At 41.0% G+C, this 20,755-nt stretch overlaps 1 protein-coding gene across 1 annotated transcript in view; it reads right to left on the bottom strand.

Moving 5' to 3' along the window:
• fam49bb (family with sequence similarity 49 member Bb) overlaps positions 1 to 20,755 on the bottom strand; it is a 38,159-nt gene that overhangs the window by 16,522 nt on the left and 882 nt on the right. Inside the window, exon 2 of the mRNA XM_042400035.1 lies at positions 10,366 to 10,457. The gene's annotated coding sequence lies outside the window, so the exon portion shown is untranslated. The remainder of the gene's footprint in view (positions 1 to 10,365; positions 10,458 to 20,755) is intronic.

The raw sequence follows: 20,755 nt of genomic DNA, 5'->3' as shown, positions 1-20,755 counted from the left end.
AAGCACGTCTCCTAATTTCTTTAAAGATTCAAGGCACAATAAAAAAAAAAGGTTGTTGAGTGCGTCTGAGTGAATAAGATGATCTGAATGCAACTAAAAGCTGTTTTCTGTACAAAGGATAGTTAAAGTAAATGCATTTGGAAACAAAGAGCAACCAATGAAAATGTTTCCTACGGTGAAATGGTAGCAGTGAGGACACTTCAGGACAAATCCACAAATATTATTGTAAACTACATTTAAAGGATGAAGATGAGTTTCAGGGGTGTTCTGGTATATGATATCACCATAATCAATAATGGGAAATAAAAGCTGTTGAACAATTCATTTTCTTACTTGGAAAGTAAAACAATTAATTGACCGATATAGTAGCATTTGTTTTATTTCTAATAAAATCAATATGAGGCCCTAAAAGAAAACAGAATCAATCATATGTTTATTAAGTCATGTTGGATATTTAATTGTAAGAAAATAAAAATGCAACTAATCATTTTCTTTATATTAATCTATTATTTTATTGAGATATAAATCTTAGGAACATAACAGATGAGATGTTTAATCTATAAAAATGTAAAAATCATCACAATCTGACAGCTCCAGGTGACGTTTTCAATTGTTTTGTCTAGAAAAAAGAAAAAATACAAAAACCAAAAGGAAATGTAAAAAAGGTGCAGAATTTATGACCACTATCTGCACTGTGTAACAAGCTGCTTTTAATGTGTGAAGAAGTGTACAGTAGTAATACTCCAAGAAAGGCACAGAAGAAGAAGAAGACTGCAAGCGAGCAGCCATGAATGTTAACATTTGCACAATTTTGAAATATTAAAAAGAAAACCAAAGAATCCCTCTCAGCAAAATCTTGGTTTTCTTTTCAATTTAAGAGTTTTTGATCCTGCGCGCCTCACTGAGACCTTGTGGCGTGCAGCAACTTCTTTGAAATTTCAACAATTTAGAATATCTTTCAAAAAGGCTTTGCTTCATGAGGGAGGGAAACACTGAACATAAACATAATTTTATTTTTTTTTTAAAAACTTCACATGGCACCTTTAATTTACAATGATATAAAACAGAAAAACAATAAAATAAGCAACAATTAGTTGATTAATCCATTAGTTGATCAACAGAAAATTAACCAACAACTATTTTCATGATGGGTTAATTGTCTCAAGTCATTTTTTAAGTAAAAAGGCAACAACGTTTTCTAGTTGCAGCCTCTTAGATGTGATGATTTAAAGCTTTTCTTTGTCATAGATGAGAGTAAACTGGATATCTTTGAGTTTTGGACTGTTGGTTGAACAAAACAAGACATCTGATCATTTTTCACTATTTTCTGATATTTTAGACTAAATGATTAGCAGAGAAAATGATCACCAGATTAATAGATAATGAAAGTAATCGTTACTTGGAGCCTTACAGCCAATAATGAGCTTTTCGATTGAGAAGCGCCTTAAACAATCAATCAATTATCAAAACTGCTGTCTATTCATTTTAAGCTGATTAACGAGTCTATTCATTGACTAGATCTCTGCTCTGTGTACTAGATGAGCATGTAGGGAACACATCTGATCCTGCACCAAAACCAAGGTAGAGTCTGAACCGCTTTTTTCCACTTGCAGTAAACATCAGTGTGTGATGTGTGGTGAGTCCCATGACCTGTCACCTAGAATGACCTAACCGCTGCTGTACGTGCTACCACAGACTGTCAGACTAACACTTTTCTAGACCAGCAACTGTTTATATCACTCTTGTTGATATAAAAATGCTTGACAGTCATCCTCTGACACACTCATACCTTGGCAGCTGAGACATACATACCACACACACACACACACACACACACACACACACCCAGATACTGTACATGTACACTCGATGCACACCTCAGCTGTGAGTTTTGCAACAAGACCCGACAGCCTTGCAAGGCTCTGTGCTCTCGTCGTTCTTGTGACTCTTAAACGCAGAACCCCATCTTTCTCGGAAGCAGAGGTCAACAGACATATGACACTCGTTTCTGTGGCGGTTTGTACAGAGAAATAACGGCAGACTCCATCAGCGGAGACAGATTTAACCCTCGGTGACAGAGCGGAGACAGACAGGATGTACACTGGGAGGGCGGAAGGAGTGTCGACGCAGAGCGGCGATGAAGTTAAAACTTCGACAGGCAGATGTCAGCTGAGATGAGTGACAGGTGTAAAGCCAAAGTGACTGAGTGAGGGCCGGTGGTGACATGGTAAATCATGGCAGCACAATCCTGAGAGACGGGGAGGCAGTGCGACAGAGCAAAGTACACACTCAGCAGTTATGAGCGGAGGGTTAGGGCTGGATGGACGGTGGAGTGCTTTTAAAATGCATGAGATGCACGTGGAGGGGTGGGGCCTAGCAGTGGGTCATGTCCTTATTTTTACAGAGAAAAATACAACAATTTTTACACTAGTGCTGAGTTTGAGTGCACAAAGATTTAATAGTTATTATATGTTGTAACCAGATACTTGATTTATTCTGTTTATTAATAAACTACTTTAAAGTCAAAGGAGCAAATAACACCTTTGGTATGTTGTTTCTTCCTCTGGTCTCAAAACACACAGAGTAACACAGAAGAAACAACTGACTTTAATGTGCTTAACATCTGGTGAACATTTAAGCATTTTTCTTCATATATAACTAAGGGAATTTACTACTATCTAAAGTGAGCATAACAGTATTTTTTGCTTTTTTGCTTAAGTCACTCAGTTGAAGCCAGTGACCACCTGCAAAGACCCACCTGCCTTGTCCAGCCTCGTCTTATTGCCCTCCACTAATGTGACCTGAATGTCTGACTGCGCCGACGCTGGCACCTCACTGGCTGTCGGAAAGCGGCACCTGATCCAGCCTCACAAGGGATGAGAGCTGTCACTGACCTCACCCTGCTGGATGATGCAGGGCACTGCCCACCGTCAGCAGGCCTCCTCTGGTCCTCTACTGCCACCTTTCAGCCGCTCTCAGGCTGAGTCCCGGCCCAGGCTGGCTGACAGAGCTGCTAGTGCGTGCAAATGCTTCGACGCGGGCACTGCCAGCCTCGTAGGCCCAGTGCCGCTCCCTTGTGTTGTTTGAAATGAGGTCATTTTAAGGACGGGGATTTCTTGTGGCTGCATTTCAAAGTCAGCAGACAATCTGGAAGTGTACTAGAATAAGATGATTAAACTTGTACTTTTTACATCTTACTCTTCCACTCAAATTTCATCCTGACAGTCATTTAAAGATTATATAAACATAAACTTATAGACCAACACTGACTTTGTAGCTTGTATATATATACACACACTTCTTATGATGACAAAAGCTCCTTTAAAGATAAATTTAAAACATTATGTGTGACTGGTTTCTTAGTGATAGCACAGTAAGAGAAAAGTGAGAGGATGAAGACCCCTCCCTCTGTGGCTGTAGTAGTGCCCATTAGTGTTGGCATGACCTGGGCACCACAGTGGGACCGACGACAGCCTTGTTGTTGTTTTGAACCCCCCACCGAGTGATCGCGTGCTCTCAGTGAGGGAGGGAGGGAGGGAGGGCTGCTTCTAAGGCCGGGGGCAGAATCTGACAAGCAGGAGCCCGCGCAGCTCTCCTATTGGCTGTGCCAATCTACCCAACAGCTCGCTGTATCCATGGAGTCAAAAAAAATTTGGTGCCATTGAAAACATTGCAGCAGCCAATCAGACGGCAGCTCCGGCAGAAGAGCGAGTACAGTAGTAGTAGGACTTGAAAGCACATGAATATATTAATACAGATGAGGTAATGCGCCAAAAACAGCGGATTAGTAAGGGAGTGAAGTCAACTGGAGATGATGAAGAAATATTTAAAACCACTACCAAGCACTTAGTGATTTAATTTCATTAGATTTATTCTGTGCTGCTCAGCAAATTCACAATATTATGAACTATTTTGAAATGAAAAATAAAGCTAAACCAGATCATAAACTGTTAAATTACAGTCACAGCTGAATATGAAGATACATGTTGTCTATTCCTGTCAGAGAGCTGCTATAACTAAATATATATTTTAAGAAAATGTTGGATATGTAATGACAAAAAAAAACCCCACATCACAAATATTTGCAGATGGTGCAAAGAGCTTATTTTGGTGAAGACACCAAAACAGTGCCACGCCCATGCAGCAGCCTGACCTCTGAATGGCACAGCCTTTTAGCGTCTCCCGGCGCTTGTGATTCCCTTTAATAAGCACGCCGAGAAGCAGCAGGGCACAGCTGAAACCGGGCACTGCGGCTACGGCCTACAAAAATGGCTCAGGGGCTGATGGCTGGCTAATGTAAGGGAGGGATAGTGCTGACATTCCACTACTGGGCTGCAGCATGAGGATCCACGTGCCCTGCTGCTTTACTATGGAAGAAGAAAAACAACGCCCTCCCCTCCCCGAACGGGCGCAGACACAGCGTCACGTGGGCTCTGCCGTGGAGAGGCTGAACGCTTGCCTGGGGTGTGGAGGGGGGGGATGGGGAGAGGCAGCAGTGTGTGTGTGTGTGTGTGTGTGAGTGTGTATGTCTGAGATTATGTGGGTCTGTAAAAGAAAATACATAGCTCATATTAGTCTCTAGAAGATGTTTAAATAAAGAAAACAGTCATGCAGGTGGAGATATGAGCTGAATGTTGTTGCGTGTGTAGAAGGGGAGGGATTGTGAAGCGTCACACTGCGGCAGAGGCGGGCAGAGCCAGGCAGCTTTAAACTTGACCTAGATTCCCCGGGTGACACGCCACATCGCATTAGCCCACTCGGCCAGACCTGGACCCGCCGGAGCTCGCTGACACTGGCCCGATTCGACAGGCAGAAAATGGGGGAGCACTTCCCAAATGGGGTTGGCATTCACCACCACCACCCCCTCCCCCCTCCTCCTATCACCTCCACCCTCCCTGCTCAACTTCTCCTCACCCCCACCTCTCACCCAACCATCTCCTGCCAATCCTACCCAGCTGACTAAAAATGGCTTAGGGGGCACATGGAGACGAGGGGAAAGGGAGGGGTCTAGCCATTTGTTTGTTTATGGGGGGTGAACGAGATTACCTCGTAGCCACGCCTCTGTATTGTTGCACCCGCGTAAACATCAGCTAATGCCCCCCTCACCCAGATTCTGGCGAATCAAAACAAACCTCGGCGCTACGGGAAGACTGAATCATTACAACTGAGGGCGATACTTGTGGTGACATCCAGTATCAGCTGTCTCATCTTCCTCCTGCAGGCTGCTGAAAATATTCCTCTCCCTAAAAACAACTCCTGCATCAAATCGGCGCGGCCGAGATGAAGGGAGACGAAATACATGAAACCGGCAGTTTGTCCAGAGAAGCAGATCAGAGGAGGATGAAAGTGGGAGCGCCTCATCCTCGGCTAAGCCCCCCTCTCTTTTGGACGGCACCTGATGAAAGTTGGAAACCATGGCAACAGGCACATACACAAGAGTCAGCTAAAACGCAGGCTCCATTGAAATGGAGCTGTATGAAGAGGCTCTTAGCTCCGCTCTTCAGTCACACCAATATAATACTTTATACTATCAAAACACACAGAGAGAAATGCTGACAGCCTGGATTGGTGTTAATTTCAGATTAATGCATTTAAAACTGATAAAAAGCAGCCAATAAGCTACTAGACCAACACCACAAACGCCCTGATGGTCATCTTGAAGGAAAATGCTGCTAAGTATTGGGGAAAAAAAGTGACAGTATTTCTCTTAGGAGTCCTAGCAGCTGAAGAGAGAAGTTCGTGATGTTTCATGTTCCCCAAATTTACTACTTTGACTCCGTGCTGCACCAGCAGAACATCTGCCTCGTTGAGGAAGCTGCTGCCTCCCCACCCTGCCCTTGAGAGTCCTCTGACTCCGTCCTAGGATGTGTTAGGAAAAAACATTAAAAAAGGGGGGGCGTAGTGACTTGCTGTCGTCGGCCTAAGCAGCACCTCCCTCGGGGCAGCTGCCTCCTAGACCCATTTACACACAGATCTCCTATTCTTCTGTTAAAAACAGCCCCGAACCATCATTACTCATCTGACCTTCTGACTGTGACTCACCCACTTCACTGTTTCCTTAAATCACACTCATTCAACACTCCTGAATGTTCAGCAAGGGTCTCATTTTACATTTCTAGGCATAAAGACAAATGAAACCCTGATTTAACTTGAAAGAATACAGTGCCACATCACCTTAAGATGTTTTTTTTTCTTGCACAATATTACCCTAACAGGATTTTGGGTGGGGCACAGTGGCGGTTTTGGAGGGATGATGAACGTCAGATAAAAAGAGTGCCGGCATTTTCATTCAGTAAGAGACGAGTGCCATCTGGAGGGTGAAAACTGTTGTGCACACGAGGCATGAGTGGTAAAGGAAGGCCACTCCCAAACCTTATACCATCACATACCAGCTTTAGGAATGCTTAAATTTAGAAATGACAACAATGAACTGCTTCTGTGGAGGAGTTTTTTACTCGCTGCAGAAAATAGCTGCAAAAATATATACATATACGTCAGTTTCCTGGGAGGAGCAGCGCTGATGTCTGATCCAAGAGTGCCATCCAGTGTTCGCTTGCAGCCATTTCAGGAGATGTAACTGATTTCAGAAAATGCTCAAAATTCAGATGACATTTCTGCAGAGTAAATGTTAATTCCATGTTTCATGAAGGCAGTCTAACATGTGCGACCGCACTGGAATGACAGCAGCTTTACGTCTACGCTACTCAAGGGAACCTGAGCAGGAAGTTACACAGTGTCGGTCCTCCGCCAGCATAAATAATATATAAGCAAGGAGAGACTGGGAGCTTTTAGCTGACATAACAAGTCACTCTACATATTACACCCACTCAGACATATCATTTCAAATTACCTATTCAGCAGGCGGGGCTGGGAGGACCTGGAGTGTCGTCCATATGCTGAGTCAAGAGTGGAGCAACTGATATTTCCACGTAATTAAAGACTGTTTTATCATAGCCTGCTGATGGATAAACTGTTAAACACAAAACTCATCATACTACTGATTATTTATTATGTTTTATTTTAATTAGTGGCATTAAATTTGCTGGTATGGTTCACAAAACAACAGACAAGAGGACTGTTTGGATATAATTTAGAGCTCTAAAATTATGATTTTAAAAGCTATAAATCTGTACAATTACAAAAACCTATATTTTCTGTGCACAATCCATCAGCTAGAAAAGGTATAACACTACTATGACTCACCAGCTGGGGGCAGTATTGACCCAATTATGATCATGACAACAAGATAACCAAGAAAAGCTTAACAGGCTACTGTACCACACATCCCCCTGGCTTAGAGAGGCTAATCCACCCTGTGTGTATATGTGTATGTGTATGTACATATATATATACATACACACACACATACACATACATACATACACACACACACACACACACACACACACACACACACAAAATTCATTAACTCAGCTCTATTCTCCCTTCAGAATGCAGAACGTCTACTGCTCCCCTGTACTGCTACAGGGTTGTGTACTGCGTGCTAGTTAAAATAGCCATTCAGGCTATTTAAGTGAATGGATTTGAGTCTTGCTACGGCACCAAGGCAGCTTGGCATTAGCCTATATACACACACACACACACACACAAACAAACACACACACAAACAAACACACACACACCAGAGATCTCTCTTGAGGATACACTGACTTAGTGATCCTATATATGAACCACCTGAGGCTTAGCTGTCAAAACGGCGAAGCATTCCAGCACCAGGGCTAAGCCAATCGAATGATTGCCATGTGTCATGGTAACAATCTCCAAGGAGACAGGGAGGAAAATACAACAGGGATGGGCAGACGTGCAAGAAGGAGATAAATGATAGCTGGTTTATTAGGGGGAGATGAAGAAAGACAACCTGGCAGTGAAACAATAGTTCCCTTTGCTGTGGAGGGAGATGTGAACAGGAAACCCTGCTTTAAAAAAAATAAAAAAAACCAAAAAACCCTCATATTCTGGTCCATAATGAGGAAAATGTAGGTCACCTGTGTGTGTAAAACCAGTAAAAGTCAACAGCAGAAAGTAATTGACTATTAAATTTTTAAAAACGTTTCAGAAGTGGTGGATTTCCCGTCTGCTTATCATGTGAGGAGACGCCGGGCAGTGACCCTGCGTCCTGCAGTTACATAAACACTCTGGCCTTGAAGGTGGAGTGGGGGGAGGGAGGGGGGGGCAGGCAGCTGGGAGCACCTACATTACTCAACTCCTTTTTATGGCCCACAATGCACTTCATTTCCTGTGCCAGCATTACACATACACCCACAGCACGGCACATTAAGACTATAATAGGCATAGGTGCGCCACAGGCGGTCTTACATAATGACATGTCTGTATCTGTGTGCCCAAGCTACTCCGGTTTTTCCTGAAAAATCTTATTATCTCACTAAGATAAGCCGGTGATTACCATTAAAGTTGTAAGTAGTAATTTTATTAAACAGTGGACATGACAAGAGTAATTTGTCTAAGTGAGTGGGCTTCTTAAACAAAGCTGGAGCAAACATTAGCAGCGAGAGTTTCAGTAGAGAATGCATTTCTACTGTTTTTATAATAATCTTATTTTTTTAGGTGATAAGTTTCCCTTCAGGCTTTTTTTCCTTTTGTTAAATTTAGACTGTAGGACTTTAAAAGACACATGAGGGACAGTCATGGCAGTGTTTTATCAGCTACACCGGCTAGGGCAGAGTGTCCATGGAGAGCAATGTAACGCTACATTCAAACTGAAGCAGACAGCGTCCTAGTTAGGATTTTTTTCCCCCCTGAAATGTGCCGTGAATCCATTTGTCTAGCTGCATTTTCTGAATTTCTGACCCAGACTACATGGATATGTGGCGCAAAATCAGAGCGCAAGCCAAGTTAATTAATGTTTAGACATGTTAATCAAAATTTGTAAGAACACAAAAGAGCACCTGAGCGAGCGGTTAAACCATTTCTTCCTCCAACCTATTCTGAGTCCACATTAGCCTGGAAAACACCACTAGAGGAAAAGCAACTGACTAAACTGCCATTTAGAGAAATGCCTGTATTCACTCAAAGTCCTTCAGCGTGCACCGTGACCTAAATGACTTTGAAACAATGGGAAACATGCAGACACAAAAACAAGAGTGACGTACAGTATTTTACTCCCGACAACCTGCTTTTCAAGCATTCAAATTAGGATCAGATATGAGAGACGCCCTTGAATAGATATAAATAGACATGTAAACAAATAACAGTAGATAAGCAGATGGAAATCTGGGGGAGAATGAAAGCCTGCAGTATGAACATCCAGCCTGATTGTCAAACTTTGCATTGATGCAGAAGTTAATGCAGACATGGATCTTGTTAAAGGAAAGTTTCACATTTTTTTAAGTCTGTCTTACATGCCCATATGTACTGGGTACTGTACCATAGTGGCTGTGAAAGGATCCCTTCCCAACACCACTTCGATGTACAAGATGGTCAACAAAATCCACAGTTTATTACATGGACACAGACAAGGACGCGTTCTGAAGTTCAACAGAAGCGAATATGAGGCTTCAGTTGTCTGAGTTAAGCTGCGTTCACATGGATTCAGGAAAACGGCAGACGGACAACCCCTTCTGGACGGCACGGGAAAAACAGCGGCTCCCCCACATCTCCAAAAACGTCAAAGCAAATTTCCAAACAGGTGTTATTTCGACAAACTGACTACATATTGGGAATCTGAATGGTTACTTTGTCGCCTGAAAAAATATTAAAACTTAATAAAGTCACATGTCTGGCTGCCATATGTCAGCTTTACTTGTTTCTACGTAACATCAAGAGAACAGACAGCGATGCCATCTACCGTTACTCATAGTCTCTGCTGGCCTCACCTAATTTTACCGTCCTGCTCTCATCCACTAATATGATAACCGGTTTACTGTCTACTGTCTGCCTGAATCCATGCGAATGCAGCATTAGTCAATTCAAGTTGGTATCATCCACAGATGCAGTCTTTTAAATTCCCTCTTCTTGTTTCCATGTTGAGCTGCAGTTTGAGCTGAAGCCTCAAATTAGCTACAGATTTACCTTGAAATGTATTTTTGCACATAATCGATTGATTGTTCAGCATATAAAGTGTAAGAAAATGATGAAAAATGTCCTTTATTATTCCCTGATGCCCAAATTAACATATTCAGATTACATGTTTTGTCTCACAAACAGCTAAAAACCCAAAAGATGTCGACTTTACTATCATGTGAAACTGAAAAAACTATTGACAGACTGTACATTTTGTCCCCAATCTCTTACATTGGAATTGCATTAGGAAGGACACACTTGAACTAATCCTTTAAAAACAAGCTTTCTCCGATCTTACAGGTGTGACTTGGTACAAGGACTTACCAGCAGCGGAGCTGTGCGTCTGTCAGTCAGGAGCAGGGAGGCCCGGCCTGGCAGGTGGCCCCGGGTCACAGTCCTCCAGCAGAGGTCAGCCTCTGAAACACAAGTTCATGTACAACATCACACCAAACTCTCACCAAAGACATGAGAATCTAAGGCCTGAAAAACAATAAGATTTCGGAGTTTGATGCAAATGCTGGTGGTCGGTTAATGAGTCATACTGTGCTATAATTACTCAGATGAAGTCTTTGTTTTTAAAGTCACAGATATTTCCCTTTTCCTGTCACTAGTCAACACTGTCAATGCTACTTCTGGGCATTTTCAGTCACTTTACAGACACTTCACACATGCTTCCCCATTACAAATGTCTGTAATCAAATTCATGTCATTTTTAAGTTCCCTTTTTAACTCTGATGATAAACTCACATAAAAGGGAAATATAATAATATTACATAAACGGCTGCAGATATAATGTTGAGCATGTAGTAAACAGGTTGTTCTCATGTCCTACTTTCCTTGAGAAACACTGGTTAATTGCATTGAGTTTTTTTTTTTTTTTTTTAAGAAAAACATGGAACAAATAGACGCACATAAAAAAAAACAACACACCACTTCCTATTGTGTAACACTTCCTCTGATTCAGCGAGCTTCAGGTTTTCTACAAGGCTCCCTGCCTCCTCGTGTAAGAGCTCTACAACACGATTCAATCTAGTCCACACTTTATCATTCAATTCAATTATAAGATCTTGAAAAGACAATCAAACTGCCTACTAAACAGGCGATGCAAAAATTATCCGGTTGTGATAGAAATGTTTAATAAAAAAAACCACTTGTTTAGTTTCTGTCACCTCACAATCCTCAGTTTGATTCAACACAGTCTCTGTAAGCCACAAGCTCATATCACAAGTTCCCCGGATGGAGAGTACAAGCTCAGCAGACTGTGAGACCATTAGGACCAAAGGCACTTCCCTCTTCGCCAGCCTGCATACAAATGCACGACAATAGCACCAGTGTTGGTCATGCATGAATGTGATCAGACTTCAAACCCAGAAACTTCAAAAACCCACAAGAGAAACGGTGAGAGCTGTGGGAGAGTCGGCTGAGGAAGCGAAGTGTCAACACATGATCGAATAAGACACTGTGAAAAGAGGCAAAAATAAAAGAAAGGATGTGGTCTTTAGCGAAGTGGGCTGGATGCTAAATAAAAATAAATCCTATAAAAAGGTGAGTTAAAGCTAAGAAGGAACGTCCTTCTTCTGAACCTGAAAGATATCAGCCTCTCTTCTTCTTATTCCTCGTTCTGACAGAAGCCTTTTCTGCATGCAAACTGACCACGACTTGCTCCTAATCCAATAGACCTGACACGTCACAGGGGACACTCTGGGTGACATCTGTGGCAGGGCATCATGGGAGTCAGCTATGCATCAGGACTACAGCTGGAGGCCACAACATAAGGCCAAATGAGTCTTTGAATAAACACATGGTTACAGAGGTTACAGTCGAGACCGACAGTATGTGGAGCAGAACATCTCCAAACTCCTCTCCTCCTGCAAGAGTTCATGACTGCGATGAGACTGAAAACTAAAGACTTTCTATGCTTATTTATGAAATTACCTCAACAAACACAGTTAGGATTATTAGAGTGATGGAGTCAGGATCATTAAAATAACAAATAACGTCTTGTTCCTGTGATTTGATGTGCTTCGAGCTGAAATAATAATAATAATAATGATAAATAATAATAGTATCCTATATTCAAAGTTCAAGAAATCAAGAAATTGAAGAAGTGATCTTAAGAAAATATATATTTTTTTAGGTCAGCAGGTTGTAAACAGCGGTCAGCCGTGATTAAAAATGCTTTTCAGACATTCACAAATACTTTGTATCATCTTGGGCTATAAGAAAATTAAATGAAAATCATTTAAAACGTTTTTATTTCAGTGCTAATACAATTTGGTAGTGACATCGACACAATACTTTTTCAAAACATGACTTTTTTCCATCAAACAAAAGAAGCTACAAGCATTCTTAAAGGTTACAGTCATCGACTGAGTCAGTGACCTTATAGATTTTACAAGAATTTTTATTTTCTTTGAACTGTCTTTTATTTCTCGTTAAATCTCGTTTTATTTTACATTAGCATTGTTTTAATCTGTTTTTAAAATGTGATTTCATTATTTGTTTTGATGTTTTAATTTGTGAAGCACTTTGTGTGGCAGGTTTTGAAAAGTGCTCTATAAACAAAAAATTATAATTATTCCTGACTCTCGTCTGACCGCAACGATGTCGCTTAAATAAAACACACTCTAAAATTGGCAAAATTACGAGCAAGTAAAAGGCTTGAGGCTTTAAATAGTAAAAATGCGTACATGATATCAAAGTTGAGTGTCTCGTTAAGCACCCACAAAAATCTGTGTGAACACAAATGTTCATAACTATTAGAAAACCTAGTTCAAAAAACAGCTCATTTTGCTGTTTAGACCATTTCTCAAGACTGTGTGGACGTGGCAGATCATGTTTTGATTGACCCCTGCAACAGCTACTAGGAGCTAGCTATCTACAGCAGCTAACGACTGGGTTTCCATGGTGCGGAGCCGTGGTTATAACTCACTGAGCCTCATCTCCAACGCAGTAAATATACTAGATTTATTACATGTTCCATTATCACTAAGGGAGGCAGAGAAATAGCTAAACATAAGAGAACCACGCAGGAGAGAGCAGGAGAGTGAGACACCATCGCTAACTGCTAAGCTAAACTGACTAGCAGATCTGAAAAGCGCTCAAACAACTGTGTTAATAGTGAGAAAGTTGCTAAAAAAGGAGAGAGCTAAGAGTGCTTGAGCAGAACTAGTGTATGTTTAATTGTACAGCGGGTAATTAGCCACAGTAATGAATATGATGAATATAGCTAAATAAACTGGGGTGAGATGCAGAAATGCTACCAATTACACAGAAACTCCGGCAACTAGAAACAAGACAATATGCTTACTGCAGCATGTCACGTCGTTTATGATTGGTTGGCAGAATTTATTGCGTAATTTTTGTAATAAATGTCCAAGCATGACCACGCCCAGTTCAAACTCAATATCAGGAAGGTTTACAAGAACAATATTTCAACTGACTATCATGTACATAAGACCATAAATTACATAATTAGAAGGCTGTTTCAGTTTCCAGTGGCTTTAATGACAGCTTCCAGTATACCAGTAAGAAGTTTTTTGATACTCTGAAAATACTGTGATACTGATACTGTGAAAAATATTGAGAGATAACTACACAAAATGACGTCTAGAGCAACTCTAGCAGCTCCCTGAGGCACAGCAGTACTTTAAGCTAAATGCTAACATCAGCATGCTAACATGCTAACAATTACAATACTAGCAGGCTGATGTTTAGCATGTAGGTTCCCCATCTTCGTCCTAACATAATTAGCACAAAACACAAAGTACACTGAGGTCGTCCATCTTCATAATCCAACAAGCTGCCTTTTATTAAATTTCCAGATTCTCATGTCTGTGGTCAACGTGCTATTTAAACATATATACAGGACTACTTTCATTCACTTTCATAGTGCTGCTGTGGGAAAAGACCCGCATGATGAGATCATTTAAAAGTGGCACTGTGTGTGTGTGTGTGTGTGTGTGTATGTGTGTGTGTGTGTGTGTGTGTGTGGTGATTCAACTTTGCTCATCCCTCCAAGCAACAATTAAATCAAGGCTGGGGAAAAGGGAGGGAAAAAAAACTACAATCCAGATACCTCGCTGTGTGGGGGTACTGTTTCCGATTACCGCAAAGTCATCCACTAGTCACGTGATAGGTTCTTTATCTTAACAAAAACTTGAAAGAAACAAGTCATTTGAATATAGACAAAGGCAAGAGGGGGGGATGACTAAAGACAGAAAGAGGTTCATGTTTAGGAAACCAAAATTAAAGCCAGAAATCCAGAAATCTTGTCGTTGAAGTAGCTAAATACCAGAAGAGGGTTTGAAAGTTTTGGGTTACAGGGAGTGTTTGTGAAGCTGCCACATCACAACTATTTCGCCTGAGACAGTTCAGAGAAGCAAAGACACATCTTAATCCTTAGCTCTCACATCTTCGGCGTGTAGCGGCAATACGTTAATGTAACAATTACTCCACCACATGAAGAGGTCAATAAATGTGGGCCTACATGTGTGAGCCTGCTGGAAGACCGTGTGTGTGCTAAACAGACAGCGAAACATGTGCTGGATCTGACTGTAGAGCAGGCCGGCGAGGTAATCAATAGGATCTATATATGTGGAGCCTGTCCATTTGTCTCACACATGGGTCGTACAGGCCCGCTCGCCATTTTATCCTCATTGATGCATATAGGCTGTACGAAATACTAGAAACGCCTTCAAGTACCGTAGAAAGCGATATAATTCAACAGCACCACGAATTACAGCAACGTTCAACACTTTTAACAAAAATATAACCTTAAACCTTCACTAAGATATCATTCATTGCTGGTCTGCTGGCTGTGCAATATTAACAATATCATAAATATATTGCTGAATATGTAAACTGTATTACTGCATAGACAGATTTTACAATATCTAGATTATTCACAAATGTTTCAATGAAAAATGAAGGTTTTTTTGAATGGACATGCATTTGAATTTTGAGGCCAGAAACCAGAAAAATCAATAATAAACGCCAATAAATCTGACACTTCTGTAGCTGTATAGCTGAAAGGTTATTTATCCAGTCTAGTTCTCAGTGTAGGCAGTGTAGCAGAGGGGCTTTTGCCAAACACCATTGATTATTTTCATTTCGTTTTTCCTCGATTAATCCATAAAATGTCAGAAAATTGGTGAAAAATGGCGATTTGTATCCCAAAGCCCAAGATGATGCTTTCAAACATCTTGTTTTATCCTGACCAACAGTCGATGTAGTTTACTGTCATAGAAGACCAAAGAAACCAAAAAAACATTCACATTTAAGCGGTGTAGGTTTCAGCACCGCTGAATAAAAACTTCCATTAAAACTCAAGTTGCCATGACAACTTGTATTCCCTTTCCCCTGTTGGTGAGCGAGAGCCGAAGGGGCTGAGGAGGGATATATAGACTTTGTGTGCGCGAGTGTGTGTGTATGTAGAAGTTTTCTGTAGCCCACAAGCTGCAGCAGAGCCTCTGTGGAAAATCATTTCATTAAGAAAACTCCCACAGATCAGTTACACGGACCGCAGACGCTCAAACTAAAATGTCAAGGAACGAAATGACTTGTTGACGGTTCGTTCCTCTTAGCTGGATAAAGCATGTCGCGCAATTACAATCAATCACGTAAGCAGAACCTGACATGCAGGTTTGTTAGCATTACTACATTTTTATCATTAGATTCTGTACGATTGAAAGGAGCAGCAGAGAGAAAGACTGAAGAAGGAGGCGGCCAAATAATCCAATTTCTTTCTTTTATTGAATAAAAAAAAAAAAAACTCTTTAGGAGATGTAATAGTGCACATTTGTGAGCATTGAAGGCGAAACACTCCTCCTTTGCTCCTTAGGTTTCTGCAGCTTTAACTAAAACAACATTATTGCATTAAAACAAAAGATATTTAAGTAAGCCTATATGTATTTTGGGATGGGGCACATGTTCTTACTTTTTGTGAAATTCCTGAAATGACTAGATTAATGCATTGGGGGTAAAAAAAATGAAAAAAAAGTGGGATAAAATTCCACCTCGGGTTTATTTGACAGGTCTTACATTATGTGAGAATGTGGAGGTTTGGTGCGGGGGCAGCATGCAAAAAAACAAAAAACAAAAAAAAAACTGAATTTCAATCCTGCTGATTTGCCATCTGTGGCAACACCCCTGTGGTGTCCACTCACATGTAGGCGGCCACATGAGGATCTCATGCCTGCCTGGTTGAACATGCTATAATAAAATCATTATCACCAGGGTAAGATAGACTCATTTCAACAGCAAGACCACTTTCATTCATTTCACCAATTAACTTTTATGTACCTGCCTAAGTGTCAAAGGAGAAAATCTTAAAATCTTAAAAAAATCTTGAACTAATCTTGATCTTTACACTCTCTTCTGTTGAATTTCTCACATCTGAGCCTGGAGGGGTTTTCTGTGCATGTGTGAAAAGTGTGGGGGTAGGGGCATGCAGCTTTATTTCCTTTTGTGTGGGCTAATGTGTGACTCTATGAAAAGTCCACTTTGCTTTTTTTTTTTTCCCCCTCATATTTACTCTTAAAGATGCTGCTGCTGCACACAAGTGAAAGCATCCAGTTAGAAACCTCTGGACGGACTGCCTGAAGGAGAAGAGGATATGCGGTTGCTCTCTCTTCTCATTATGTGCACGCTTAGGGCGTCAGATAAGCCAACATCACAGGACGGAAGTGAGAAAGTTGAGAGGAATGCTCCGTTCTACCAGCACGGCCGGCGCTGCAGATCAGAAACTGGCACACATACTGACTCATACACAGAAGCGCACATCAAACGTGCAATACTCGCCGCCAAAGGCTGCAAACACAAACCACCGCAACCCTGGACCTCCACAGCCTCCCGGATCATCTTTCTCTGCTCGTTTTAAAAAGGCAAAGAACAGTCAGCATGTATTAATCAACAAACTATTAAATAAATCTGTTTGTAGAGTGAGCAGCAGAGAGCAACGGCACATACTCGAACTCTTCATAAGCTCGATGAACACATGCAGTCATTGGAAACAGGTGCTCGTTTTGAAGCAAACTGTAGCCTTGTAGATTACAACCAGTAAATTAGATCAAGGCATCATTTGTGATATCTGCAGTCTGATAATTCAGCAGTGTGCAGGAGCAGGCGGGCACATTCAGCCTTTCCTACTGAGTGACTCAAGGTATGTCATCATTTCTGCTATGATATGTTTAGGGACAAGAGCAGACATGCAATAGAGATGGAAGAGAGATGAGGATTTGCTGTACTCAAGTAGCAAATGAGAAAAGTCTCAGCACAGAAAAAAGTCCACGAAAAACTCATTTTCCAGCTACATAGCACATTAAAGCTCATCTAAATAAAGCATATCACTTGTCTAAATGGCGAGTAAGTCACATTAAACTATATATTTTCTTAAAACAACAAGCATATAGTAGATGAATGATGTTGAAGTCTCTTGGATTAAGCCATATCATGATAATGGTGTTAGAGCAGAGCGCTGAAGAGGCCGAATCATTTAGACGAAGTTAATCCAAATAACTGCACAAACAGCATTATGCCACAGAGAGGGATCAATACGCTCTGTTCTGCATAAACCTAAGACAGCAGCACCTGACCCAGCATGTTCCCTTCGGTGTGTGGGGACACAATAACGTGAACACACAACAATACGATGCAATCATATAAAGCTGAAAGCGTATTTTAACTGTGTGTCGATCTGAAGGTTGTGTTTTGAAGCTGCATTACATTACACAACCTGTTCATGTTATTGTGTCCACCCGCTATGGATCAAAAATGCCCCACAGTATAAGAATTAAATACAACTTTGATTACCACAGAATAAAAAAAGGTGCTAGGAAAATTATTTTCAGCTGAGGTGTTTGTGGCAAACAACCACTACGTAGTAAATAAAAACCATGATAACTGCCTAAAATGTCACAATACAACGGTAAAAACCACACAATGAAATATATTAAATGAACACATCACAACAATGACTCAACCGGACGAGACGTATTGAGTGTGAGTGTGTGTGTGTGTATGTGTGAGGATGCACTCACGCCCGGAAATACAATAAATAGTCTGACTATCAGGCTGCAGTGAACCTCATACCGAGAATAACTAGAGTAACCCAACCTGCAGCCGGCGGCTGGGTGACGCCGGGTGTGCTCACAGCAGCAAGCTGCAAAATAGGGTTCGGACCCTTTGGCGTCTTCAGGACATTCCAGTGAAGTCAGTTTATTCGCAGGAAACTGTCTCAATAAGATGTAATATAGGGGTTACTCTCCCTACTGTGTTTTTTTCTAATGAACGCAAGCACAGTTTTCAGAAAAATAAACAATATCCTGCTTCTAATGTTTGCAGATCTGACGACATCTGAGCAGCCCTGCCCTAAAGGTCTTTGGGAAGCCTCCTGGAAAATGATTAATAATTAAATGAACTATCATGACACTCACTCTACTCACCCGTGATATCACCTCGGCTACACTATCTACTGTTGTCCAAACTCGAAAATACATTTACTAGACAAAGTATGTGTACAATATCCTCACATGGGACTTGTCTGGGGTTAACAGCTTCCATTCAAAGTCTCTGGAAGAGTCTCAGTGGGTGACTGAAGTGTTTATGATTTTGCTGTATCTTGTGTGTATTATGTTAGCAGAGTGACAGATTGTTTTGATCATATTTGATGCATCTTTGTCCATATTTCCTCCTAAAGCATCCATAATGTAAACACTGATGTCTATCTGGTGATGTTTTGTTGACAACAATGTGTCCATAAGCCAATCTCTTTAAGATAAACTACATGAAAAGACTGCGAGTCAAAATCTGTATGACTCTTTAACAAGGTTACAACAAGATTATAATAAGATGGAAAAAATAATTATTTCCCAATCCAGAGGGCGACATTTGTTTTGTAAGACAATGTCGCTGCACCGTATCTGGTCCGTGTTCAAGTCATATCTAATTTCACCTGCCTGTAACTGCAGAAGACGAGGATTAATGAGGGAAAACATTGAGCCAAATGAGCTGTTTTCTCATTTCATGCATTTCATTTCAAAAAGCAACAATGAGAGAAAACAGCTCTTGCATGTCACTTCCTGAACCCATGTAATGAAAATGCTCAACACCAGAATTAACCTTCTTGTCGAAAGCAGTCTCTCCCTCTGCTTTTGCAATCATAAGTTACTGCAACTTTTACTTCTGTGCAACCCTAATCAAAATAAGGAAGAGTTATTTCCAGGCTAAGTGAGTCCCGCATAAGTCATTCCATCTATTATCCCATCTGTTCACAGCGCTGCGGAGAGAGACAAGGCACAACAAGTTGTACCATGTCTCACAGTCCTACAACTGTGGCTCAAGTCAAGTATTTGTCATGTGTTTTCCAGCTTCCCCTATTTTTGTTTTTTTGCATCTACACTGAATGGAACCATGAGAACACAAGTTTCCATCTATTAAGAAAGATCTAAACAAAAGGAGGAAAGTGACGCTTCCTTCTTTCAAAAACTATAGTAGCAGACAACTCAAATATCTCACCCAGCAGTCTTCAGTTCACCAAGAAGGATCAAGACCATTTCTACACTGGCTTTCAGTACATCCAGGTACCATTAATAGGAAGGATGGCACCACTGCCCTCTTCGTCCCCCTACATACGTACCCTTTAAGAGCGTGTTTATTTTTGGTGACACAAGGAGCAAAGGTCTCAGGACTGATGGATGTGTCTGCAATCCCCGCCCGAGAGGCAACGAAATGACTTCTTCTGCGGAGTGACAGCTGAGTTACACCTGAACATTCATCTTTCATGGGGGATTATTTCAAGAGTCTCGCTGCTCTTCATGATATTTCTAACCAGCCTCGGGAGGGGAGGGGGGGGAGCAGAATCGGCCTAATTTGCACAGGCAGAGACCGTGACACCTTAAATAGTCAAATTTAACATAGACGTTGCGTCACAGCCACAATTGAGCCGCACTTGCCTGACATACCATCAAATCCGAATTTCTGGACATTTCACTTCCACTTTCAGGACCTATGCAGAGGCTCTGGCAGAGAGGAAATAAGATATAACTCTGGGCTATGGTTCAGTCATGCAGACTGATGCAAATCAAAGACAACTTCTCAGTGAGCTATATTCAGATGAAGTAAAAGTGACAGGGGTACTGCTAGACTCTCTGGAAGCGATACAAGGACTTTAAGGAGATTGCAGGACACATTGGTGGAAACTATCTAAGTACATTTACCCACTTAAGTACAATTTTGAGGTACATGTGATTGAGTTTTTCCATTTTATGCTACTTTATACTTCATTTTAGAGGGAAATATTGCACTTTTTCCTCAACTACATTCTGTGTGAGCTGTAATTACTGGTTACATTGCAGATTAAGATTATAAAAACCTATAACGAGCACATAAAATACAACGCAGACAGTAAATTAAACTATCCAGCGGTACATAAACACTAAAAATAGCTCAACCACATCCTGCAACATCCAAATGCAGCTCTCGGCTTAGTGTATCAGTGATAATAATCCAGTAAAATAAGGCTGAAACAAACGATTACTTTTCATTTTCAATTAATCTGTTGATTATTTCCTCAATTAATCTATTAATTGGCCTATAATATGTCAACCCAAAGATATTCATTTTACTATCATAGAGGAGTAAAAAAAACAGAAAAAAAATGACTCAAACGATAAATCAACTATCAAAATAACTAATCAATTAATTGACTAATCAT

This window comes from Thunnus maccoyii, chromosome 21, assembly GCF_910596095.1.
Source record: "Thunnus maccoyii chromosome 21, fThuMac1.1, whole genome shotgun sequence".
Taxonomy (NCBI): domain Eukaryota; kingdom Metazoa; phylum Chordata; class Actinopteri; order Scombriformes; family Scombridae; genus Thunnus; species Thunnus maccoyii.
Note: the sequence above shows the minus strand (reverse complement) of the source record. Positions and strands in the feature narration are given on the sequence as shown.